The following is a 24,306-nucleotide window of genomic DNA, read 5'->3' as shown; positions in this document are numbered from 1 at the left end:
AGTATACACTTTTGGTGGTATTTTTTTAATCTTCATATATATTTCTGTCTCAGTAAGACAATCCAGACTCTCCGCAATAGGAAATGAGATGCATACAATTACTGACATAAATTCTAGTGATTGCAGAAATCTAGGAATTCCTATTCACGGGATAAACTTCCGTCACAATTCTCAGAGGCGATGCTGACCCTCAATTAATTAGTGTGTTAGTGTGTGGAGACAGCAAAAATTTTCTTTGTGAAGAAAGTGTTGCTGCATCGCAGAACCATTGATCCCATCGCCGTTACTCATATCCATCCAATTTTGATCACAGGGAGAGATGCATGGTGCTCACTGTCTATCATGCTCTGTCACGTAACTTTGGAGTGCAAAACACAGAATCCACAGGCCGTAGGCGATTCTATGGGATTGGCATGAGAGGGCACATTTAAAAATGTGCGCTGGAATGTCACACGTCTGTGGGTAGGAAAACTGTGAAAGCTGATGAGAAACCACCAACTGCATCTCATTGTGAGTCGACGTCCATAAGAAATGGAAGCCATTAATCATCTGAAGCTAGAGTCCGGCCAGCGGGACAGGGCATAGCTACGTCTTAACCATCATCTTCTATCAGTTCACCAAATTTGTATTGGCAGTCCCAGTGAAGGATTTGACAGCCCAGACTACACAGCGGAGTAGCAGGGAGAGGTAAACATTGCAAATGCTGGGGCCCTGCCAAAGCAAGGGGGGCCCACTCGTGGGTGTCGGTACTGGCATTGGGCCCCTCATAGTACGGCGGTGTGTCTGACGGCGGGTGTGCACCCCCTCCGTCAGAGACACTTGATTGCACTATGAGGGACCCTGTGCCAGTGCCCGCACCAAAGAGTCGGCCCACCCACCTGTCCAGGGCAACGGCACTCGCACGGTTGCATGCGCTAGGTGGTGACCCTGGCCATGGGGGAGGAGGCAGCCCAGTTAGGGAGGTTTACAAAATGGCATATGTTGATGTGGGACATTCACCTGCTGCTAAAGGCGAAATTGGTCAAGTCCCAGGAAGAGGAGGACCAAAGAAAGCCATTTTTCTGGCAACCTATGTGTCATCAGGGTAAGGTGTGACAAAATCCTTGGAAACCCATGCATGGTTCATTTTAATGAAGGTTAGATCATCCACATTTTGGGTCGAGAGCGGGTCCTTTTTTCTGTCAGGATTGATCCAGCAGCACTGAAGACTCTTTCCGATAGCACACTTGCAGCTGGGCAAGCGAGCTCCTGTAAGGCATATTGTGCCAATTCAGGCCAGATGTCCAGTTTAGTGGCCCAATAGTCAAATGGGAATGACCTGTGAGGGAGAACATCGATATGGGATGAGAAGAAGTTTGTAACCATATTTGACATGTGCTGTCTCCTGTCACTTTCAATCGATGCAGTATTACCAGTCGTGTGAGCGGGACTTGAAAAATCAGTCCACAACATGGTCATGAAACCCCTATCTCCAACGTCACTTCTGATATGTGCACCACCACCAACTCTTCCAAGTTGCCCACGGCCCCTATGGCTCATGTGAGAACCATCACCGCTGCTGTGTGCTGGTAGAGTTGAGCGACTTTTGGTTTTTTAGGATCGCATTTCGTTTCGTGAAACCCGACTTTTCCAAAAGTCGGGTCGAGCAAGATCGTCCGATTATAGGGAAAAGTCGGGGTCGTCCCGAAACACGAAACCCAATGTAAGTCAATGGGGAATAAAAGTCGGCAGTGAGAGGAGGACAGGAAACACACCTACAGTGCCCATTTGAATGCCAAAAGCATCAATTCTTCTTACTTAAGCTTGTCAACCTTAATTAACTTCATAATACAAGTTACGCACTGAAAAATGGGGGTTATTTGGCTACAGACTGTGGGGGGGGAGGGCTGGCTGCAGGTTTTCATGTGCCCTGGGCGAAAGAGCGCCCCTTTAACACATACCACAACTCATCATGCTCCGATACGGCAGAGAAATAGCGGTATAGTACAATGAAAAGTACCTCACTTTTTACATCTCATGACGAGGCCCATCTATTTCTCCATACAGAATCATTGGTCCCATATAATGTTTGAAACAGTATATGATGAGCTCCACATAATGCTACAGTATATGTTGGTCCCCATGGATGAAGCTCTACTGTCTTATGGGCCCAAATAATGCTCCAAACATAATGGGCCCCATTTCTAATGCTCTAGTGTATAATGGGCCCTGTAAATGCTGCTCCAGTGTCTGATGTCCACCTTTGGAATGTTCCAGTGTATGGTGGGCCCCATCTATCATTCTCAGATGGTGTTAGGCCCAGTATGGATTGCACGTGATTGCACAAAGGTTAGAAAGGGTACCGTATCCCCAGATAACATGTATGGATAGCGTACACATTCAAAATATATGTCTCAGGAGGCAGGCTCAGACGGTGTTAGGCCCAGTATGGATTGCACGTGATTGCACAAAGGTTAGAAAGGGTACCGCATCCCCGGATAACATGTATGGATAGCGTACACATTCAAAATATATGTCTCAGGAGGCAGGCTCAGACGGTGTTAGGCCCAGTATGGATTGCACGTGATTGCACAAAGGTTAGAAAGGGTACCGTATCCCTGGATAACATGTATGGATAGCGTACACATTCAAAATATATGTCTCAGGAGGCAGGCTCAGACGGTGTTAGGCCCAGTATGGATTGCACGTGATTGCACAAAGGTTAGAAAGGGTACCGTATCCCCGGATAACATGTATGGATAGCGTACACATTCAAAATATATGTCTCAGGAGGCAGGCTCAGATGGTGTTAGGCCCAGTATGGATTGCACGTGATTGCACAAAGGTTAGAAAGGGTACCGTATCCCCGGATAACATGTATGGATAGCGTACACATTCAAAATATATGTCTCAGGAGGCAGACTCAGACGTTGTTAGGCCCAGTATGGATTGCACGTGATTGCACAAAGGTTTGAAAGGGTACCGTATCCCCGGATAACATGTATGGATAGCGTACACATTCAAAATATATGTCTCAGGAGGCAGGCTCAGACGGTGTTAGGCCCAGTATGGATTGCACGTGATTGCACAAAGGTTAGAAAGGGTACCGTATCCCCAGATAACATGTATGGATAGCGTACACATTCAAAATATATATCTCAGGAGGCAGGCTCAGACGGTGTTAGGCCCAGTATGGATTGCACGTGATTGCACAAAGGTTAGAAAAGGTACCGTATCCCCGGATAACATGTATGGATAGCGTACACATTCAAAATATATGTCTCAGGAGGCAGGCTCAGACGGTGTTAGGCCCAGTATGGATTGCACGTGATTGCACAAAGGTTAGAAAGGGTACCGTATCCCCGGATAACATGTATGGATAGCGTACACATTCAAAATATATGTCTATACATCAGGAGGCAGGATCAGACGGTGTCAGGCACAGTATGGATTTGACGGCCCAGATTACACAGCGGAGGAGCAGGGAGAGGTAAAGATTGCAAATGCTGGTGCCCTGCCCAAGCAAGGGGGGCCCACTCGTGGGCGTCGGTACTGGCACTGGGCCCCTCATAGTACAGAGGTGTGTCTGACGGCGGGTGTGCACCACCACCGTCAGAGACACTTGATTGCACTATGAGGGACCCTGTGCCAGTGCCCGCACCCAAGAGTCGGCCTACCCACCTGTCCAGGGCAACGGTACTCGCACGGTGTCGTGCGCTAGGTGGTGACCCCGGCCATGGGGGGGGAGGCAGCACAGTTAGGGAGTTTTAGAAAGTGGCATATGTTGATGTTGGACATTCAGCTGATGCAAAAGGCGAAATAGGTGAAGTACCAGGAAGAGGTGGACCAAAGCAAGCCATTTTTCTGTCACCCTATGTGTCATCAGGGGAAGGTGGGACAAAATCCTTGGAAACCCATGCGTGGTTCATTTTAATGAAGGTTAGATCATCCACATTTTGGGTTGACAGACGGGTCCTTTTTTCTGTCAGGATTGATCCAGCTGCACTGAAGACTCTTTCTGATAGCACACTTGCAGCTGGGCAAGCGAGCTCCTGTAAGGCATATTGGGCCAATTCAGGCCAGGTGTCCAGTTTAGCGGCCCAATAGTCAAAGGGGAATGACCTGTGTGGGAGAACATCGATATGTGAGGAAAAGTAGTTTGTAACCATAGTTGACAACTGCTGTCTCCTGTCACTTTCCATCGATGCAGTATTACCAGTTGTGTGAGCGGTATTTGAAAAATCAGTCCACAACATTGTCATGAAACCCCTGTCTCCAACGCCACTTCTGCTGTGTGCACCACGAACACCTCTGCCAAGCTGCCCCCGGCCCGTACGGCTCGTGTGAGAACCATCACCGCTGCTGTGTGCTGGGAATGCCTCAAGCAACCGATTTACCAGAGTTGCTTGTTTATTAGCCAATATTAGGTCAAGGTTCTCCTGTGGCATGATGTTTTGTAATTTGCCTTTATAGCGTGGATCCAGGATGCTGGCCAACCAGTAGTCGTCATCGTTCATCATTTTGGCAATGCGGGGGTCCCTTTTTAGGATCCGCAAGGCATAATCTGACATGTGGGCCAATGTTCCCGGTGTCAATGATGCACTGCGAGTGCTGGGTGGAGGAGCACTTTCTGGCAAATCCACATCCCTCCAGTCACACACAAACCCTGTACCAGACCTTGCCACGCCAACATTTTCACTTGCCCCACGAGATGCATCCTCCTCCCCTAAGTAATCATCCCCATCATCATCCTCCTCCTCCTCTTCTTCCTCCACCTCGTCCAGGAGAGGTCCCTGAGCAGACAATGGCTGAATGTCATCAAGGATTCCCTCCTCCTCTTCCTCCTCATCAACATTGGCTGCAGACGCCTGCTCCTTAAGGTGCGTCAAAGTTTGCATGAGCAGACGCATAAGTGGGATGCTCATGCTTAGGATGGCGTCGTCTACGCTTACCAGCCGTGTGCATTCCTCAAAACACTGAAGGACTTTACAAAGGTCTTTCAGCTTCGACCACTGCACACCTGTCAACTCCATGTCTGCTCTCAAAGTGCCTGGCTGTGTATCCTCCCACAAATGCATTATGGCCTGCCTCTGCTCGCACAGCCGCTCCACCATGTGAAGGGTGGAGTTCCACCTTGTTGCAATGTCGATAATGAGGCGGTGGTTGGGAAGGTGGAGCAATTGCTGCAGCTTCTGCATACGAACGGAGTGTACAGGCGACCAGCGGATGTGCGCGCACAGTCTTCGCACCTTCTGGAGCAGGGCTGTTAACTCCGGATAATTTTTGAGGAAGCACTGCACCACCAGGTTCAAGGTGTGAGCCAAGCAAGGTATGTGGCTGAGTTTTGAAAGGGCTATGGCTGCCACAAAATTACGGCCGTTATCACTAACTACCTTGCCTGCCTCAAGATGTACACAGCCCAGCCATGACTCAGTTTGTCGCTTCAAGTACTCGGCCAGCACCTCGGCGGTGTGTCTGTCGCCCAAACACATCATCTGCAACACAGCCTGCTGACGCTTTCCACTAGCTGCTCGATAGGGGGACACATCGTGTGCAACAGTGGCAGCTGCAGATGGAGTGTTCGTACGACTGCGCTCTGTGGACGAGCTTTCGCTTCTGGAGGAGGAGGAGGAGGAGGAGGGTCGAACGCCTACAGCCAACTGTTTCCTATACCGTGGGCTAGGCAGCACTGTCCCACCACCGCTGTCCCCTGTGGACCCTGCATCCACCACATTAACCCAGTGCGCAGTGATGGACACGTAACGGCCCTGGCCATGCCGACTGGACCATGCATCAGTTGTGAGGTGCACCTTTCCGCTCACTGACTGCTTGAGTGCATGGACAATGCGGTCTTTCACATGATGGTGGAGGGCTGGGATGGCTTTGCGAGAGAAGAAGTGGCGACTGGGTAGGTCATAGCGTGGTACTGCATAGGCCATGAGTTCGCGGAAAGCTGTGCTTTCCACCAACCGAAAGGGCATCATCTCAAACGAGATTAGTTTGGCAATGTGGGCGTTCAAACCCAGTGTACGCGGATGAGAGACTGAGTACTTTCTTGACCTACTCATAGTGTCTGGGAGGGTGAGCTGGACTTGAGAGCTGCATATGGTGAAAGTAGCGGTGGACAGGGCAGACTGAGAGAGGGTTGATGATGGTGATGGAGTTGGTGTCTGATGGCCTAGAATCAGTCTTTCGTTGATATAACAGTGGGATTCCCTGACTGCTGTGGTCTTGCAACGACACCTCAACATTTGCTGCTGTGCTAACCGGTGGGCTTACAGTGGGGGAAACAATGTAGCGTTGCTGACTACCTTCGTTGTGATCAGTTGCACATGTGGCACTTGAGGTTTGGTGTTGTGTCCACGATTGCAAGTGCATGCTGGTTAAATGTCTAAGCATGCAACTGGTATTCAAATTTTTCAGATTTTTCCCTCGGCTAAAGGTCTTTGCGCACTTCTTACAGATAACCTTGGCCTGATCATGAGGATTTTGTTCAAAAAAGTGCCACACTGCACTCTTCCTACTTTGGCAGACATTTTGCGGCCTAGCACGCTGTGATCTTTTGACTCTCTGGACAAGCTGTCCAGCAACTCTTTTGATGTTTGGAACCTGTCTTTGGAGTGCTCCGGGCCTGCCAGATAACAGCTGTTGCGATGTCGATGTCTGCTGTGGATGCTCCTCATCTGAGCTATTGGAAGCAGCACCCTCTTCCCCCAATGGATGCCAATCTGGGTCAACAACTGGGTCATCCATCACCTCCTCTTCTATGTCATGTGCACCTTCCTCTGTGTCACCGTGTATGGTGGTATAGTGTGCGGGAAGGGGCACCTGAGTCTCATCAGGGTCAGAATCTGGCTCTGTACACTGCGAGGACAATGTAGTGCTCTGAGTGAATGTACCAGCAGAATCATCCATCAGCGGCTGTGCATCAGTGCACTCCATGTCAGATTCATCTTGGCCTGGGTAATTCACCATTTGACTTGATAATCCAGGCATGGTATGTGAAAACAGCTCCATGGAGTAATCAGTAGTATGGCCTGCGTCATCCTTCAATCTTGGTTGGGGTGAAGGACACAAGGAAAGGTGTGGTTCATGAACATGAGCCTCCAATGACGACTCAGTGCTTTTACTTTTTACAACTGAAGAAGAGGAGGCGATAGAGCTGGAGGCTGAGTCAGCAATGTAAGACAAAACTTTTTCCTGATGCTCTGGCTTTAAAAGCGGTTTGCCAACTCCTAGAAAACTAAGCGTTCGAGGCCTTATGTAGCCAGACGATGACGCAGGGTCAGCACCTCCTGCATTCGGTCCTATTTTGCTCTTGCCACTACCATCAGATCCACCACCAACACCATCATTACCAGCTGCCAACCCCCGCCCAATTCCACGGCCTCTTCCACCAGCCTTCCTCATTTTTGGTAGAAATGTAGACAAAATCCAACAAACTATATAGTAATGTAAAACAAGGTACAAGGTGTCTATAGGACAGGGGAGATTTTGAATTTCTGCAGACACTTGTGGACACTGGACACTTTTGTATTGTGTGAGGCCCACTGATATCTGAGCGCTATGTGACAGGCTCGATGGCACAGCTGTGACCAAAGTGACTAGAGGATAAGGGAGATTTTGAATCTCTGCACACACTTTTGGACACTGGATGGACACTTTTGGATTGTGTGAGGCCCACTGATATCTGAGCGCTATGTGACAGGCTCGATGGCACAGCTGTGACCAAAGTGACTAGAGGATAAGGGAGATTTTGAATCTCTGCACACACTTTTGGACACTGGACACTTTTGGATTGTGTGAGGCCCACTGATATCTGAGCGCTATGTGACAGGCTCGATGGCACAGCTGTGACCAAAGTGACTAGAGGATAAGGGAGATTTTGAATCTCTGCACACACTTTTGGACACTGGATGGACACTTTTGGATTGTGTGAGGCCCAATGAATATCTGAGCGCTATGTGACAGGCTCGATGGCACAGCTGTGACAAAAGTGACTAGAGGATAAGGGAGATTGGATTGCTTTTAAAAAAGCAGTTTGCGGAGCAGTGGGTAAACAGCAATGCAGGAATGTCAGGAAGCCTTAGAAGACAGCCCAACAACCAACACCACTGATACACCACTATATAGCCTCCCCTTGCACTGCACACACAGTGACTGGTGTGTTGTGCAGGCCAAATTGCTAGCAGCAGAAGCAGTTTTTTTGTCTTCTCAGCAGGACAAAAAAAAAAAATTGGGATTGCTTTTAAAAAAGCAGTTTGCGGAGCAGTGGGTAAACAGCAATGCAGGAATGTCAGGAAGCCTTAGAAGGCAGCCCAACAACCAACACCACTGATACACCACTATATAGCCTCCCCTTGCACTGCACACACAGTGACTGGTGTGTTGTGCAGGCCAAATCGCTAGCAGCAGAAGCAGTTTTTTGTCTTCTTCCCTGCCTAACGCTCTCCCTACAGAATCAGCAGCAACCTCTCCCTATACTAAGATCGGCAGAAGTAAGATGGCGGTCGGCGTGCACGCCCTTTTATACCCCCTGTGACGCCCACCAAAGAAAGCCAATCACTTGCATGCCCTTCTGAAAGATGGTGGTGACCCGTGCCTATGTCATCACGTTGCCCACAGTGTCCATGGATCCTGATTGGCTGAAAAAGAGCGCAAAACAAACTTTTGAAACGCGACTTTGGTGCGTAAGTCGCCGACCTCGTGGCCGACCTCATCCTAGGGTCGGGTTTCGTTTCATGAAACCCGACTTTGCCAAAAGTCGGCGACTTTTGAAATTTTTCGACATGTTTCGCTCAACTCTATGTGCTGGGAATGCCTCAACCAACCGGTTTACCAGAGTTGCTTGTTTGTTAGTCAATATTAGGTCAAGGTTCTCCTGTGGCATGATGTTTTGGAATTTGCCTTTATAGCGTGGATCCAGGATGCTGGCCAACCAGTAGTCATCATCGTTCATCATTTTGGCAATGCGGGGGTCCCTTTTTAGAATCATAGAATCGTAGAGTTGGAAGGGACCTCCTGGGCCATCTGATCCAACCCCCTGCTCAAAGCATGATTCGCTAAATCATCCCAGTCAGATGTCTGTCCAGCCTCTGTTTGAAGACTTCCATTGAAGGAGAACTCACCACTTCTCATGGCAGCTTGTTCCACTCATTGATCACTCTAACTGTCAAAAAGTTTTTTCTAATATCTAATCTGTGTCTCCTCCCATTCAGTTTCTTCCCATTGCTTCTAGTCTTTCCTTGTGCAAATGAGAATAAAGTTGATCCTTCTACAATGTGACAGCCCTTTACATATTTGTAGACAGCTATTAAGTCTCCTCTCAGTCTTCGCTTTTGCAAACTAAACAATCCCAAATCCTGCAACCTTTCCTCATAAGACAGGGTTTGCAGACCGGTCACCATTTTCTGAACATGCTCCAGTTTGTTGATGTCTTTTTTAAAATGTGGTGTCCAAAACTGGACACAATATTCCAGATGAGGTCTGACCAAAGAGGAGTAGAGGGAAATAATGACTTCACGTGATCTAGAATGTATGCTTCTGTTAATACATCGTAGAATTGCATTTGCCTTTTTTGCTGCTGCATCACACTGTTGACTCATATTCAGTCTGTGATCTATTAGTATACCCAAATCTTTTTCACATGTGCTGTTGCTTAGGCCTATTCCTCCCATTCTGTATATGCTTTTTTCATTTTTATTGCCCAGATGTAGTACTTTGCATTTTTCCCTGTTAAAAACCATTCTGTTAGTTGCTGCCCACTTCTCCAGGATCTGCAAGGCATAATCTGACATGTGGGCCAATGTTCCCGGTGTCAATGATGCACTGCGAGTGCTGGGTGGAGGAGCAATTTCTGGCAAATCCACATCCCTTCAGTCATGCACAAACCCTGTACCAGACCTTGCCATGCCAACATTTTCTCTTGCCCCATGAGAAGCATCCTCCTCCCCTAAATAATCATCCCCATCATCATCCTCCTCCTCCTCTTCCTCTTCTTCCTCCACCTCGACCAGGAGAGTTCCCGGAGCAGACAATAGCTGACCGTCATCAAGGCTTCCCTCCTCCTCTTCCTCATCATCCTCTGCTGCAGACGCCTGCTCCTTAATGTGCATCAAAGTTTACATGAGCAGACGCATAAGTGGGATGCTCATGCTTGTGATGGCGTCATCTGCGCTTACCAGCCGTGTGCATTCCTCAAAACACTGAAGGACTTTACAGAGGTCTTTCAGCTTCCACCACTGCACACCTGTCAACTTCATGTCTGCCCTCAAAGTGCCTGCCCGTGTATCCTCCCACAAATTAAAATTAAAATATACTCCAGGAGAAAGTGCAATGATATGATAACAATTCAACACACATAAACACACATGGAATATAAACAAGAACACTCGGTACAATAAGATAAAACCAACGGAACCACCGAGAAAATGTCCAAAATATATATGCTTATTATTAATAAAGTAATTTTGGACATTTTCTCGGTGGTTCCGTTGGTTTTATCCTCCCACAAATGCATTAGGGCCTGCCTCTGTTCGCACAGCCGCTCAACCATGTGCAGGGTGGAGTTCCACCTTGTTGCAATGTCGATAATTAGGCGGTGCTTGGGAAGGTGGAGCAATCGCTGCAGCTTCTGCATATGACTGGAGTGTACTGGCAACCGGCGGATGTGTGAGCACAGTCTTCGGACCTTCTGGAGCAGGTCTGTTAACTTCGGATAATTATTGAGGAAGCACTGCACCACCAGGTTCAAGGTGTGAGCCAAGCAAGGTATGTGTCTGAGTTTTGAAAGGGCTATGGCTGCCACAAAATTATGGCCGTTATCACTAACTACCTTGCCTGCCTCAAGATGTAGACTGCCCAGCCATGATTCAGTTTGTCGCTGAAAGTAGTCGGCCAGTACCTCCACGGTGTGTCTGTCGCCCAAACACATCATCTTCAACACAGCCTGCTGACGCTTTCCACTAGTTGATCGATAGGGGGACACCTCGTGTGCAACACTGGCAGCTGCGGATGGAGTGCTTGTGCGACTGCGTTCTGTGGACGAGCTTTCACTTCTGGAGCAGGAGGAGGAGGAGGAGGGTCGAATGCCTACACTTTCGTTGCAACAGTGTGATTCCCTGACTGATTTGCCCTTGCGACGACAACTCAACATTTGCTGCTGGTGGTGTACTAACCGGTGGGCTTACAGTGGGGGAAACAGTGTAGTGTTGCTGACTACCTTCCTTGGGAGCAGTTGCACATGTGGTACGTGAGGTTTGGTAGTCCGTCCACGCTTGCAAGTGCATGGTGGTTAAATGTCTTAGCATGCAACTGGTATTCAATTTTCTCAGATTTTTCCCTCGGCTAAAGGTCTTTGCGCACTTCTTACAGATAACCTTTGCCTGATCATTAGGATTTTGTTCAAAAAAGTGCCACACTGCACTCTTCCTACTATGGAAGACATTTTGAGGCCTTGCCCGCTGTGCTATTTTGACCGTCTGGCCAAGCTGTTCTGCAACTCTTTTGGTTTTTGTAACCTGTTTTTGACTGCTCGGGGCCTGCCAGATAACAGCTGTTGTGATGTCGATGCCCGCTGCGGATGCTCCTCCTCCTCTTCTGAGCTATTGGCAGCGACACCCTCTTCCCCCAATGGATGTCAATCTGGGTCAACAACTGGGTCATCCATCACCTCCTCTTCAATGTCATGTGCACCTTCCTCTGTGTCACCTTGTATGGTGGTATAGTATGCGGGAAGGGGAACCTGAGTTTCATCAGGGTCAGATTCTGCCTCAGTACACTGCGAGGACAATGTAGTGCTCTGAGTGAATGTACCAGCTGAATCATCTATCAGTGGCTGTGCATCAGTGCACTCCATGTCAGATTCATCTTGGCTTGGGTAATTCACGATTTGACTTGATAACCCAGGCATGGTATGTGAAAACAGCTCCATGGAGTAATCTGTAGTGTGGCCTGCCGCATCCTTCAATTTTGGTTGGGGTGAAGGACACAAGGAAAGGTGTGGTTCATGACCATGAGCCTCCAATGACGACTCAGTGCTTTTATTTTTTAAAACTTCAGAAGAGGAGGCGATAGAGCTGGAGGCTGAGTCAGCAATGTAAGCCAAAACTTGTTCTTGAAGCTCCGGCTTTAAAAGCGGTTTACCTACTCCCAGAAAATGGATCCTTCGAGTCCTTGTGGAGCCAGACGTTATTAGGTGTTATTTTGCTTTTGCCACTACCAGCAGATCCACCACCAACACCAACACCATCATTACAGCTGCCAACCCCCGCCCACTTCCACGGACTCTTCCACCACACTTCCTCATTTTTGGGGAAAATGTACCCAAAAAACCACCAACTATATGGTACTGTAAAACAAGGTACAAGGTGTATATAGTAGTGGGGAGAATTTGAATCTCTCTAGACTTAAGGACACAGTTGGATTCTGTCAGGCCCTGTTTATATTACACCGCAATGTGACAGGCAGATTCTGGATGGTGTAAGAAAGGTGTATAGAGGACTGGGGAGAATTTGAATCTCTCTAGACTTCAGGACACAGTTGGATTCTGTCAGGCCCTGTTTATATTACACCACAATGTGACAGGCAGATTATGGATGGTGTAAGAAAGGTGTATAGAGGGCTGGGGAGAATTGGAATCTCTCTAGACTTCAGGACACAGTTTGATTCTGTCAGGCCCTGTTTATATTACACCGCAATGTGACAGGCAGATTCTGGATGGTGTAAGAAAAGTGTATAGAGGACTGGGGAGAATTGGAATCTCTCTAGACTTCAGGACACAGTTGGATTCTGTCAGGCCCTGTTTATATTGCACCGCAATGTGACAGGCAGATTCTGGATGGTGTAAGAAAGGTGTATAGAGGACTGGGGAGAATTTGAATCTCTCTAGACTTCAGGACACAGTTGGATTCTGTCAGGCCCTGTTTATATTACACTGCAATGTGACAGGCAGATTATGGATGGTGTAAGAAAGGTGTATAGAGGACTGGGGAGAATTGGAATCTCTCTAGACTTCAGGACACAGTTGGATTCTGTCAGGCCCTGTTTATATTACACCGCAATGTGACAGGCAGATTCTGAATCGTGTAAGAAAGGTGTAAAGAGGACTGGGGAGAATTGGAATCTCTCTAGAATTTCAGGACACAGTTGGATTCTGTCAGGCCCTGTGTATATTACAACGCAATGTGACAGGCAGAAATTGCCTAGTGTATGACAAATTACAAGGTGTATATAGAATTGGGCAGAATTGGAATCTCCCTAGAGTGTAGGTCTGTAAGAACGGACAAACTCCTCGGCTTTTCCTTACAGAGTCACACACTTAGATAGCTTCAATTTGGCCGTGATAACAGCCGTTACACGGTACTGTGATAGGAGCGTACACCGCTGTATGGTGTATGTAAAATTGTCAAGCTCCGTGTTTTTGTATACGGACTGACACACGCTGTCTCTCTCTAGTTTTGAATGTAATCAAACAGCAGATATACTAAACTGTTTGAAAAATGGACAAAACTATAAGGTGTAGGTCTGTAAGAATGGACAAACTCCTCGGCTTTTCCTTACAGAGTCACACACTTAGATAGCTTCAATTTGGCCATGATAACAGCCGTTACACGGTACTGTGAGAGGAGCGGACACGTACACCGCTGTACAGTGTATGTAAAATTGTCAAGCTCCGTGTTTTTGGATACAGATTGACACACGCTGTCTCTCTCTAGTTTTGAATGTAATCAAACAGCAGATGTACTAAACTGTTGAAAAACGGACAAAACTATAAGGTGTAGGTCTGTAAAAATTGACAAACTCCTCGGCTTTTCCTTACAGAGTCACACACTTAGATAGCTTCAATTTGGCCGTGATAACAGCCGTTACACGATACTGTGTGAGGAGCGTACACCGCTGTACGGTGTGTGAAAAAATGAACACTCAGTACCTCACGAGGACAAAACAATAAAATTTGGATTGCTTTTAAAAAAGCAGTTTGAACACCAGTGTGCACACAGCAATGCAGCTAGTCTTAAAAGGCAGGCTAATCACCACCAGCGCTGCTGCACAAAAGCAAAAATCTTCACCTTTTACCGCACAGTAACTACAGTGAAAAGCGCTATCAGCAGTAGCAGTTTTTTTTCTTTTTGCCTTCCTATCACTCCCTACAGAATCAGCAGCAGCAGCAGCAGCTCTCCCTATTCTGAAATCAGCATGAGTAACATGGCGGTCGGCATGCACGCCCTTTTAAACCCTTTGTGATGCCCCACAAAGCAAGCCAATCACTTGCATGCCCTTCTCCAAGATGGTGGTGACCGCTGCCTATGTCATCACGTTGCCCACAGTGTCCGTTCTTCCTGATTGGCTGAAAAAGGGCACTAAAGCATCTTTTGAAACGTGACTTTGGCACTAAAGTCGCCGACCTCGTGGCCGACCTCACGCTAAGGTCGGGTTTCGTTTCTTGAAACCCGACTTTGGCGAAAGTCGGCGACTTTTGAATTTTTTTGACCCATTTCACTCAGCTCTAGTAGCCAATGATCATCTGAAGGTAGAGGCCAGCAGGACAGGCCATAGCTACATCTTAACCATCATCGATCAATACACCAAATTTCTATTGGCCGTCCCTGTGAAGGATTTAACTGCCCAGACTACACAGTGGTGGAGCACAGTGAGGTAAGTATTGCAACTTGCAAGTGCTGTGGCCATGACCAAGCAGGGGGGCACACTCGTGGGTGACAGTACTGGCACAGGGCCCCTCATAGTACGCTGGAGTGTCAGACGGCGAGTGGGCCCCCCCACCGTCAGAGACACTGTGTTGTAATATGAGGGGCCCTGTGCCAGTGCAGTCGGCCATCAGTGGGCCCATCCACCTGTTCAGAGCAACGGCACTTGCCCGGGTGCACCAGGTGTTGACCCCAGCCCTTGGGGGGGTGGGCATCCCAGTTAGGGAGGTTTAAAAAATGGCATATGTTGATGTGCAGGCTGGACATTCAGCAGCTGTAAATGTCAGAATTGGGCAAGTCAGAGGAAGAGGAGAACAAAAGCAAGGCAGTTTTCTGGCAGGGGAAGGTGGGAAAAAATCCTTTGAAACCCATGCACGGTTCATTTTAATGAAGGTTAGATCATCAATTTTTTGGGTCGACAGACGGGTCCTTTTTTTCTGTCAAGATTGATCCAGCAGCACTGAAGACTCTTTCAGATAACACACTAGCAGCAGTGCAAGCGAGCTCCTGTAAGGCATATTGTGCCAATTCAGGCCAGGTGTCCAGTTTAGAGGCCCAATAGTCAAAGGGGAATGACCTGTGAGGGAGAACATCAATATGGGAGGATAAGTAGTTTGTAACCATAGTTGACAACTGTTGTCTCCTGTCACTTTGAATCGATGCAGTATTAGCTGTCATGTGAGCGGTACTTGAGAAATCAGTCCACAACATGGTCATGAAACCCCTGTCTCCAACGCTATTTCGGCTGTGTGCACCACGAACACCTCTTCCATTGTGCCCACTACGGCTTGTGGGAGAAACAGCACTGCTGCTGTATGCTGGGAAAGCCTCAAACACACGGTTTACCAGAGTTGCTTGTATGTTAGCCAATATTATCTCTAGGTTCTCCTGTGGCATGATGTTGTGTAACTTGCCTTTGTAACGTGGATCGAGGATGCTGGCCAGCCAGTAGTCGTCATCCTTCATCATTTTGGCAATGCGGGGGGTCCCTTTTTAGGATCCGCAAGGCATAATCACACATGTGGCCCAATGTTCCAGGTGTCAATAAAGCACTGCCACTGCTGGGTGGAGGAGCACTTTCTGGAAAATCCACATCCCTCCAGTCACGCACAAACCCTGTACCTGACCTTGGAACGCCAACATTTTCTCTTGCCCCCTGAGAAGCATCCTCCTGCCCAAAATAATCATCCCCCTCATCCTCCTGCTCTTCCTCTTCTTCCTCTACCTCGTCCAGGACAGTTCCCTGACCAGACAATGGCTGACTGTCAGCTACGCTTCCCTCCTCCTCCTGTTCCTCCTCCGCTGCAGACGCCTGTTCCTTAATGTGCATCAAACTTTGCATGAGCAGGCGCATAAGTGGGATGCACATGCTAATGATGGCGTCATCAGCGCTTACCAGCCGTGTGCATTCCTCAAAACACTGAAGGACTTTACAGAGGTCTTTCAGCTTTGACCACTGCACACCTGACAATTCCATGTCTGCCTTCAAACTGCCTGCCCATGTATCCTCCCACAAATGCATTACAGCCTGCCTCTGTTCACACAGCCTCTCAACCATGTGCAGGGTGGAATTCCACCTTGTTGCAATGTCTATAATTAGGCGGTGCTTGGGGAGGTGGAGCAATCGCTGCAGCTTCTGCATACGACTGGAGTGTACGGCCAAGCGACGGATGTGCGAGCGCAGTCTTCGCACCCTATGGAGCAGGGATGTTAACTCTGGATAATTATTAAGGAAGCACTGCACCACCAGGTTCAAAGTGTGAGCCAGGCAAGGTATGTGTTTGAGTTTTGCAAGGCCTATGGCTGCCACAAAATTACGGCCGTTATCACTGACTACCTTGCCTGCCTCAAGATGTAGACTGCCCAGCCATGACTCAGTTTGTTGCTGCAAGTAGTTGGCCAATACCTCCGCGGTGTGTCTGTTGTCACCCAAAGACATCATCTTTAATACAGCCTGCTGACGCTTACCACTAGCTGTTCGATAGTGGGACACCTCGTGTGTAACACTGACAGCTGCAGATGGAGTGCTCGTGCGACTGCGCTCTGTGGACGAGCTTTCGCTTATAGAGGAAGTGGAGGCTCGAAAGCCTACAGGCAACTGTTTTCTATACCGTGGGCTAGGCAGCACTGTTCCACCGCCGCTGTGCCCTGTGGAGGCTGCATCCACCACATTAACCCAGTGCGCAGTGATGGACATGTAATGGCCTTGGCCATGCCTACTGGACCATGCATCTGTTGTGAAGTGCACCTTTCCACTCACTGATTGCTTGAGGGCATGAGCAATGCGGTCTTTCACATGCAGGTGGAGGGCTGGGATGGCTTTTCGAGAAAAGAAGTGCTAACTGGGTAGGTCATAGCGTGGGACAGAGTAGGCCATGAGCTCGTGGAAAACGTCACTTTCAACCAAACGGTAGGGCATCATCTCTAACGAGATTAATTTGGCAATGTAGGTGTTCAAACACAGTGTACGCGGATGAGAGGATGAGTACTTTCTTGTCCTACTCAGAGTGTCTGGTAGGGTGAGCTGTACTGGAGAGCTGCATATGGGGGAACTAGCGGTGGACCGGACTGAGTGAGAGGCGGTGGTGGTGATGGCCTAGATTCAGTGTTTTGTTGCAAAACCATTGTGATTCCCTGAGTGCTTTGGCCTTGCGACGACACCTCAACATTTTGTGCTGGTGGTGTGCTTAACGGTGGCAGTGGTGTTACAGTGGGGGAAGTGATGGAGCGTTGCTGGCTACCTTTAGTCGGAGCAGGTGAACATATGATACCTGACGTTTTGTAGTCCATCCACGCTTGCAAGTGCATGTTTGTTAAATGTCTAAGCATGCAACTGGTATTCAAATTTCTGAGTTGTTTACCTTGGCTAAAGGTCCTTCCGCACTTCTTACAGGTAACCTTTGCCTCATCAGTAGGATTTTGGACAAAGAAGTGCCACACTGCACTCTTCCTACTATGGTAGACATTTTCTGGCCTTGCACGCTCTGCTAACTTGACCGTCTTACCAAGCTGTCCTGCAACTCTTTTATTTTTTGGTCCACGTTTTTGGACAGCTACGGGCATGCCAGATAACCGCTGCTGCGATGTCAATGCCTGCTGCGGATCCTTCTCCTAATCTTAACTATTGCCAGGGCCACCCTCCTCCCCCAATGGATGCCAATCCGGGCCAAGCACTGGGTCATCCATCACCACCTCTTCAAAGTCATATACACCTTCCTCTTTACCTTCCTCTGTGTCACCGTGTAAGGTGGTATAGTATGCGGGAAGGGGCACCTGAGTTTCGTCAGGGTCAGATTCTGGCTCAGTAGAGTGCGAGGGCAATGTACCAGCAGAATCATTTAGCAGTGGCTGTGCATCAGTGCACTCCATGTCAGATTCATCTTGGACTGGGGAATTCAGGATTTGACTGGATAACCCAGGCATGGTATATGAAAAGAGCTCCATAGAGTAATCTGGAGTGTCGGCTGCCGCATCCTTCACTTTTGGTGGGGGTGAAGGACACAAGGAAAGGTGTTTTTCCTGACCAGAACCCTGCACTGATGACTCCGTGCTTGCAGGTTCGGAACATTCAGAAGAGGAGGCAATAGAGCTGGTGGCTGTTTCGGCAATGTACGCCAAAACCTGTTCCTGATGCTCCGACTTTAAAAGTGGTTTTCCTACTCCAAGAAAAGGGAACCTTACAGGCCTTCTTGGGCTAGACGATGACACAGGCTCAACACCTCCTGCTTTAGCTGCTATTGTGCTTTTGCCAGAACCAGCCGATGCACCACTACCATCAGTACCAGCTGTGGCCCCCTGCCCACGTCCGCGGACTCTTCCATCATACTTCCTTATGTTTGGGAAAATGTACCAAAAATACCAGCAGAGAGATGATACTGTATGAGGAGCATCCAGCTGTGTAAGGTGTATTAAAAAAATTAAATCTACGTATATTTTTTGTTAGTCACAGACGCTCTCCCAGTATGTATTTGACCGTAAAACAACAAGCAGATATACGTTACTGTATCAGAATTGTACAGCAGGATATGTTTTTTGTGTAACTAACAATCTCCGTATATGTATTTAAAGAGTGTCACACACACGCTGACTCTGTATAGATGTGACTGTAAAGCGAAAAGCAGATATACAATACTGTTTGAGAATCGGAAAGATCAATACGGTGCAGTTCTGGAAAAATGGAAAATCTCGTTTTTTTAAAACACACAGATAGCTTGTATTTGTCCGTGATACCAGCCGGTACACGGTAGTGTGTGAGGAGCGTACACCGCTATCCGGTGTCTGTATGGAATATTGTAAATCTCAGGCTATGTTTATGCGGAGTGACACACGTTATCTCTGTATAGTTTGGACCGTTATCAAACAGCACATATACTAAACTGTTTGCAAAGCCGACAGCTCTATACGGTGTAGGTCTGGAAAACTGGCAAATCGCCTCGGCTTGCTTTTCCATAGTCACACACAGATCGCTTGTATTTGTCCGTGATCCCAGCCGGTACACGGTAGTGTGTGAGGAGCGTACACCGCTATCCGGTGTCTGTATGAAAGATTGTAAATCTCAGGCTATGTTTATACGGAGTGACACACGCTATCTCTGTATAGTTTGGACCGTTATCAAACAGCACATATACTAAACTGTTTGCAAAGCCGACAGCTCTATACGGTGTAGGTCTGGAAAACTGGCAAATCGCCTCGGCTTGTTTTTCCATTGTCACACACACAGATCGCTTGTATTTGTCCGTGATCCCAGCCGGTACACGGTAGTGTGTGAGGAGCGTACACCGCTATCCGGTGTCTGTATGGAAGATTGTAAATCTCAGGCTATGTTTATACAGAGTGACACACGCTGCCTCTGTATAGTTTGGACCGTTATCAAACAGCACATATACTAAACTGTTTGCAAAACCGACAGCTCTATACGGTGTAGGTCTGGGAAAACTGGCAAGTCGCCTCTGCTTGTTTTTCCAGAGTCACACACAGATAGTGTTAGCGTGGCTGGTCTGGAGCCAGAATCTCCAGGAGTGGACCCTCTGGACCGTGGCACCGAGGGGCCCCAGGCGAGCTGCCAGGTGGAACCAACCCCTATACAGGGACCATTAGGAGCAGGCCCAGGGGTTCGAGTACCACAGTAGCCGGTACCGAGAGGGGCGGCTCACGATGGACTGGAGTAGGACTGTGGGACGTAAGTGTAGATGATAGAACAGAGCTGGAACACAGGAGTGGAGTAAGACTGTAGACTGGAACGTGGAGGGATGGCTGGAGCAGGAACACAGGAAACAGGATTAGAGGAGGATGGAAGGACTGGAGCAGGATGGAACTGGAACATCGGAGGCAGGACAGGAGTAGGATGGCAGAACTGGAGCAGGAGGGAACAGGAACACCGGAGGCAGGACTGGGGTAGGACAGCAGGACTAGAGCAGGATGGAACAGGAACACCGGAGGCAGGACTGGAGTAGGACGGCAGGACTGGAGCAGGATGGAACAGGAACACCGGGGGCAGGACTGGAGTAGGACGGAAGGACTGGAGTAGGATGAAACAGGAACACCGGAGACAGGACTGGAGTAGGACGGAAGGACTTGAGCAGGATGGAACAGGAACACCGGAGGCAGGACTGGAGTATGACGGAAGGACTGGAGCAGGATGGAACAGGAACACCGCAGGCAGGACTGGAGAAGGACGGCGGGAGCACCGGAGGCAGGACTGCGGAATACAGCAGGGAACACGGATAGCAGGACTGAGAGGCTGCTGCAGGGAGCAGACGAGAACGGGACTGCAGGACTGCAGAGAGCACACGATGAAGCGAGGCCCAGTGTGCTAGGAAACACAACGATCAGGTGCCTCCCTCAGGGGGAAGCGGCCTGATATGCCCCTGTCTGGTCTGCTATTGGTCAGGGGGGTGCTTCCGGGTCAGGGTATAGCCGGAGCACAAGAAGCAGGAGGGAGGCGCGGCCGCGGCCTATGGCGCATGCGCATTGCATGCAGAGACGCTGCCGGCCACGAGCCTGTCAGATGTGACCTCCGTGGATGTCGAGCAGCGGGGGGCTGCGGCATGGGAGCGGTGGCTGGGTGAGTATGCAGAGACGGCATGACAGTTAGTTTGTATTTGTCCGTGATCCCAGCCGGTACATGGTAGTGTGTGAGGAGCGTACACCGCTATATGGTGTCTGTATGGAAGATTGTAAATCTCAGCCTATGTTTATACGGAGTGACACACCCTGTCTCTGTATAGTTTGGACTGTGATCAAACAGCACATATACTAAACTCTTTGCAAAGCCGACAGCTCTATACGGTGTAGGTCTGGAAAACTGGCAATTCGCCTCGGCTTGCTTTTCCAGAATCACACACAGATAGCTTGTATTTGTCCATGATCCCAGCCGGTACACGGTAGTATGTGAGGAGCGTACACCGCTATACGGTGTGTGAAAAAATGAATGTTGGGTAAATGAGCAGAACAAAATAATAAAAGTTGGAGTGCTTTGAAAAAAGCAGTTTGAACAGCAGTGTGCACACACCAATGCAGCTATCAGGTAGCCTTAAAAGGCAGCCTAATCACCACCAGCACTGGTGCACACAACTAAAATCCTCCTCTTTCACTGCACACTAACTGTACAGTGAAAAGTGCTAGCAGCAGAAGCTATTTTTTTTCTTCTTCCCTGCCTAACGCTCTCCCTATTCAGCATCAGCAGCATCACCTCTCCCTGTTCTAAGATCGGCAGAAGTAAGATGGCGGTCGGCTGTCACGGCCTTTTATAGCCCCTGTGACGCCACACAAAGCCAGCCAATCACTTCAATGCCCTTCTCTAAGATGGTGGTGGCCGCTGCACATGTCATCGCATTGCCCACAGTGTGCGTCCTCCATCATTGGCTGAAAAAAGGCGCTGGAAGCATAATTTGAAATGCGACTTTGGCGCGCGGATCGGCGACCACATGGCCGACCTCACGCTATGGTCGGGTTTCGTTTCATGAAACCCGACTTTGGCGAAAGTCGGTGTTTTTTGAACTTGACTGACCCGTTTCGCTCAACTCTAATTGTCTGTAATTTAACTCCCTCTTTTCCTTGTATGTTTCTCTCACATTGCTCCCACATACAGAATCATCTTACATGTGTTGTGGTCTTTTGCCTTTTACAAAACATCAAGGTCTATTACATACCCTCAAGTGAGAAATGCACATTTATGCATCACCAAGACCAAACCCAATTCATCATATATCTCAGCCAGAGCATAAGTCATAGTATGCTCACAGGAATGTTTCTCTTCTTAAAAACTCTAGAACGAAAACAAACATCATTAGACATCAAAAAATGGCAAAACTGTTCAAGCAACAATTCTCAGGGATGTTCCACAACTTTTATCTAAAATCAGCAATTAGATTAGTCCATGAGGGAATCATGGAAGGGGGTGTAGTATGCCATGGTATTGGAGGTGTGTAAGGGGTGGTTACAGTAGGAGCTTTGTATACCTCCATCAGGTGTCTTACCTCTATCTTTCCAACCCCCTATCTCATTTGTCGCCACCCTCCTGGGCCTGGCGATTTGCAATTTACTTTTCCTCCTCAGATCTTGTCATCTTCTCAACAGGTCACTAGTAGTGATCCCATCTATCTCCTGGAAAGGAATTCTACTAGAAATCAGGTCACAAAACAACTCATTCCAGCTCCTTCTAATTTGGGTATCATCCTCTTTTCTCCTTACTTGATCTACTCTCTCTACTGTACTATTTTTTGACACTTTTGCTCTCTCTAGAGCAGGTAACTGGGAGATTAAATTGCATGCTGTGTAGACAGTAGTGGAATTTCCCATAAATGCACTGAACATAGTGAACAATGGGGCTTTGAAAGCAGCTCGGGAACCATCTATGAACTTATTCTTCATCATTTCTGTCAATATTGCAGCATCTGGTCCCTTCCAATCCTCAACAACAGCAAAATGATCATTCAAATCTGGCAAAAGATTGCAAGTTATACCACCTATACATGCGATTTCTCTTAATCTCTGAACGCCATCTGCAAGAGACTCCCATCGACTTTGTGGTATTAATTCAATAGGAGAGTCATACACTTGTGCCACATAATCTCTCATCAAAAGCAACAGTCTCATTTTTAGAAGTACCATAGGATCAATACAAATACTACCAATTCCTGTAGCTTCTGGATTATTCAAAATTATAGTATCGGCACCATAATCCCATAATCTAAGAATCCATGCTAACAAATGTTCTCCTGCTTGCTGCCTGTTCCTAGTAGCTAACTCTGTTAGCTCTCCTGCTGTATAACCCCTAATTTCCTCTGTCATGGCTGCTTGTGGTCCAATATCTGCATTTCCTGCATCCATCCTATCTCCACTACACTGTGTGACTTCTCTCCTGGTTCTTGTTATTAATATTGGTATGGCATGCCTTTCTCCCTCATCAATTTCATTGTCAGCGCTGTCCCATTCTAGCAAATCTGACCATTTGTCATGTGCAATCATAGTTCTAATCTGTGCAGTACGAATATCTGACATTGGCTGCGGTCTCCTCCTGCGCCTATTCTTACTCACATTTTTTATGACATATGCTTCAAAATTACTTTGCATATTGTCATAATGTTTCATTTGGTCTCTCAAGGCTGATTGCAAGCTAACCCTTTGCTCTATAGCTGTATGCAGCTCTAAACGCAAGTTGTCAATCTCCTCCTGCAAACTTTTAAGTGCCTGAATGCGTACCAATCCAATGGCTAAAACTGTTTTCTGCTCCTTTGCATCATACCTTGAGAGATCAAATTTGGTAGCTACATCCTGGGGATTTGATAAGCACTGTCCCTCCATATACTTATTACATTCTTGTGCCATTGGGGAGCATTTTCCTGATAACACCCATTCTGGCAAGGGTATGACACTGCTGCTCTTAACTGCTTTCCTATTCTTAACAAACTTATTCAATTTTGCAAACATTTTTATTCAAAACAATCCCACTTCTGACACCACTTTGTATTGTAACGGATTCAAAGGATTGTAATGAATAAGAAAATGCTCACATGAGAATTGAATTGTCACGGTATGTCTGGCTCTGCGTAACACGATCCGACGATCGGTTGGTCACAAAACTACAAGACAGACAAGGGGACACAGGAGAAACAATTACAATGGTGGGCCCTATAATAGGGAACGAGGAAGTGGACACCTCCTGCACTCTCCTAAGGAAGCACTGAACTATCCTCACATTCCCTATACAGGTTCTTTCAACCTGTCGCCAACCAGGATACCTCAGTCCCTCACTTGCCCTGCACCTATTCCTTACTAGGGAACTGGCAAGTGCGGATACTGGTCCTCACCACTGTACTAGTAAAACACCAGGGAAAACAACAGCCAGGAAAAAACAAACAACACTTAGCTTGCTCTGCAGTCATGGACCGGACTGCAGAGAAAGGCACCTGGACACAGCTTCCAGCAGAAACATAAAGGCTCCAGATAGGATGCAACAGCACTGCTCCAGATAGCTCCTCTCTTCAGAAAGGTTGGTTAGTGAATGACCAATATTACCAACAGGGAGCTGCAGCAGCTGATGACCTTTTATAGGAAGGAGGGGGGTCACCACCTGCTGACTAATTAAAACTGTAGTAACACCAGCGGCCACCGGAGGGGA

Source organism: Dendrobates tinctorius, unplaced genomic scaffold (genome assembly GCF_039654945.1).
Source record: "Dendrobates tinctorius isolate UK_male_01 unplaced genomic scaffold, ASM3965494v1 ptg000003l, whole genome shotgun sequence".
NCBI lineage: Eukaryota > Metazoa > Chordata > Amphibia > Anura > Dendrobatidae > Dendrobates > Dendrobates tinctorius.
This window is presented reverse-complemented; position numbering follows the sequence as displayed.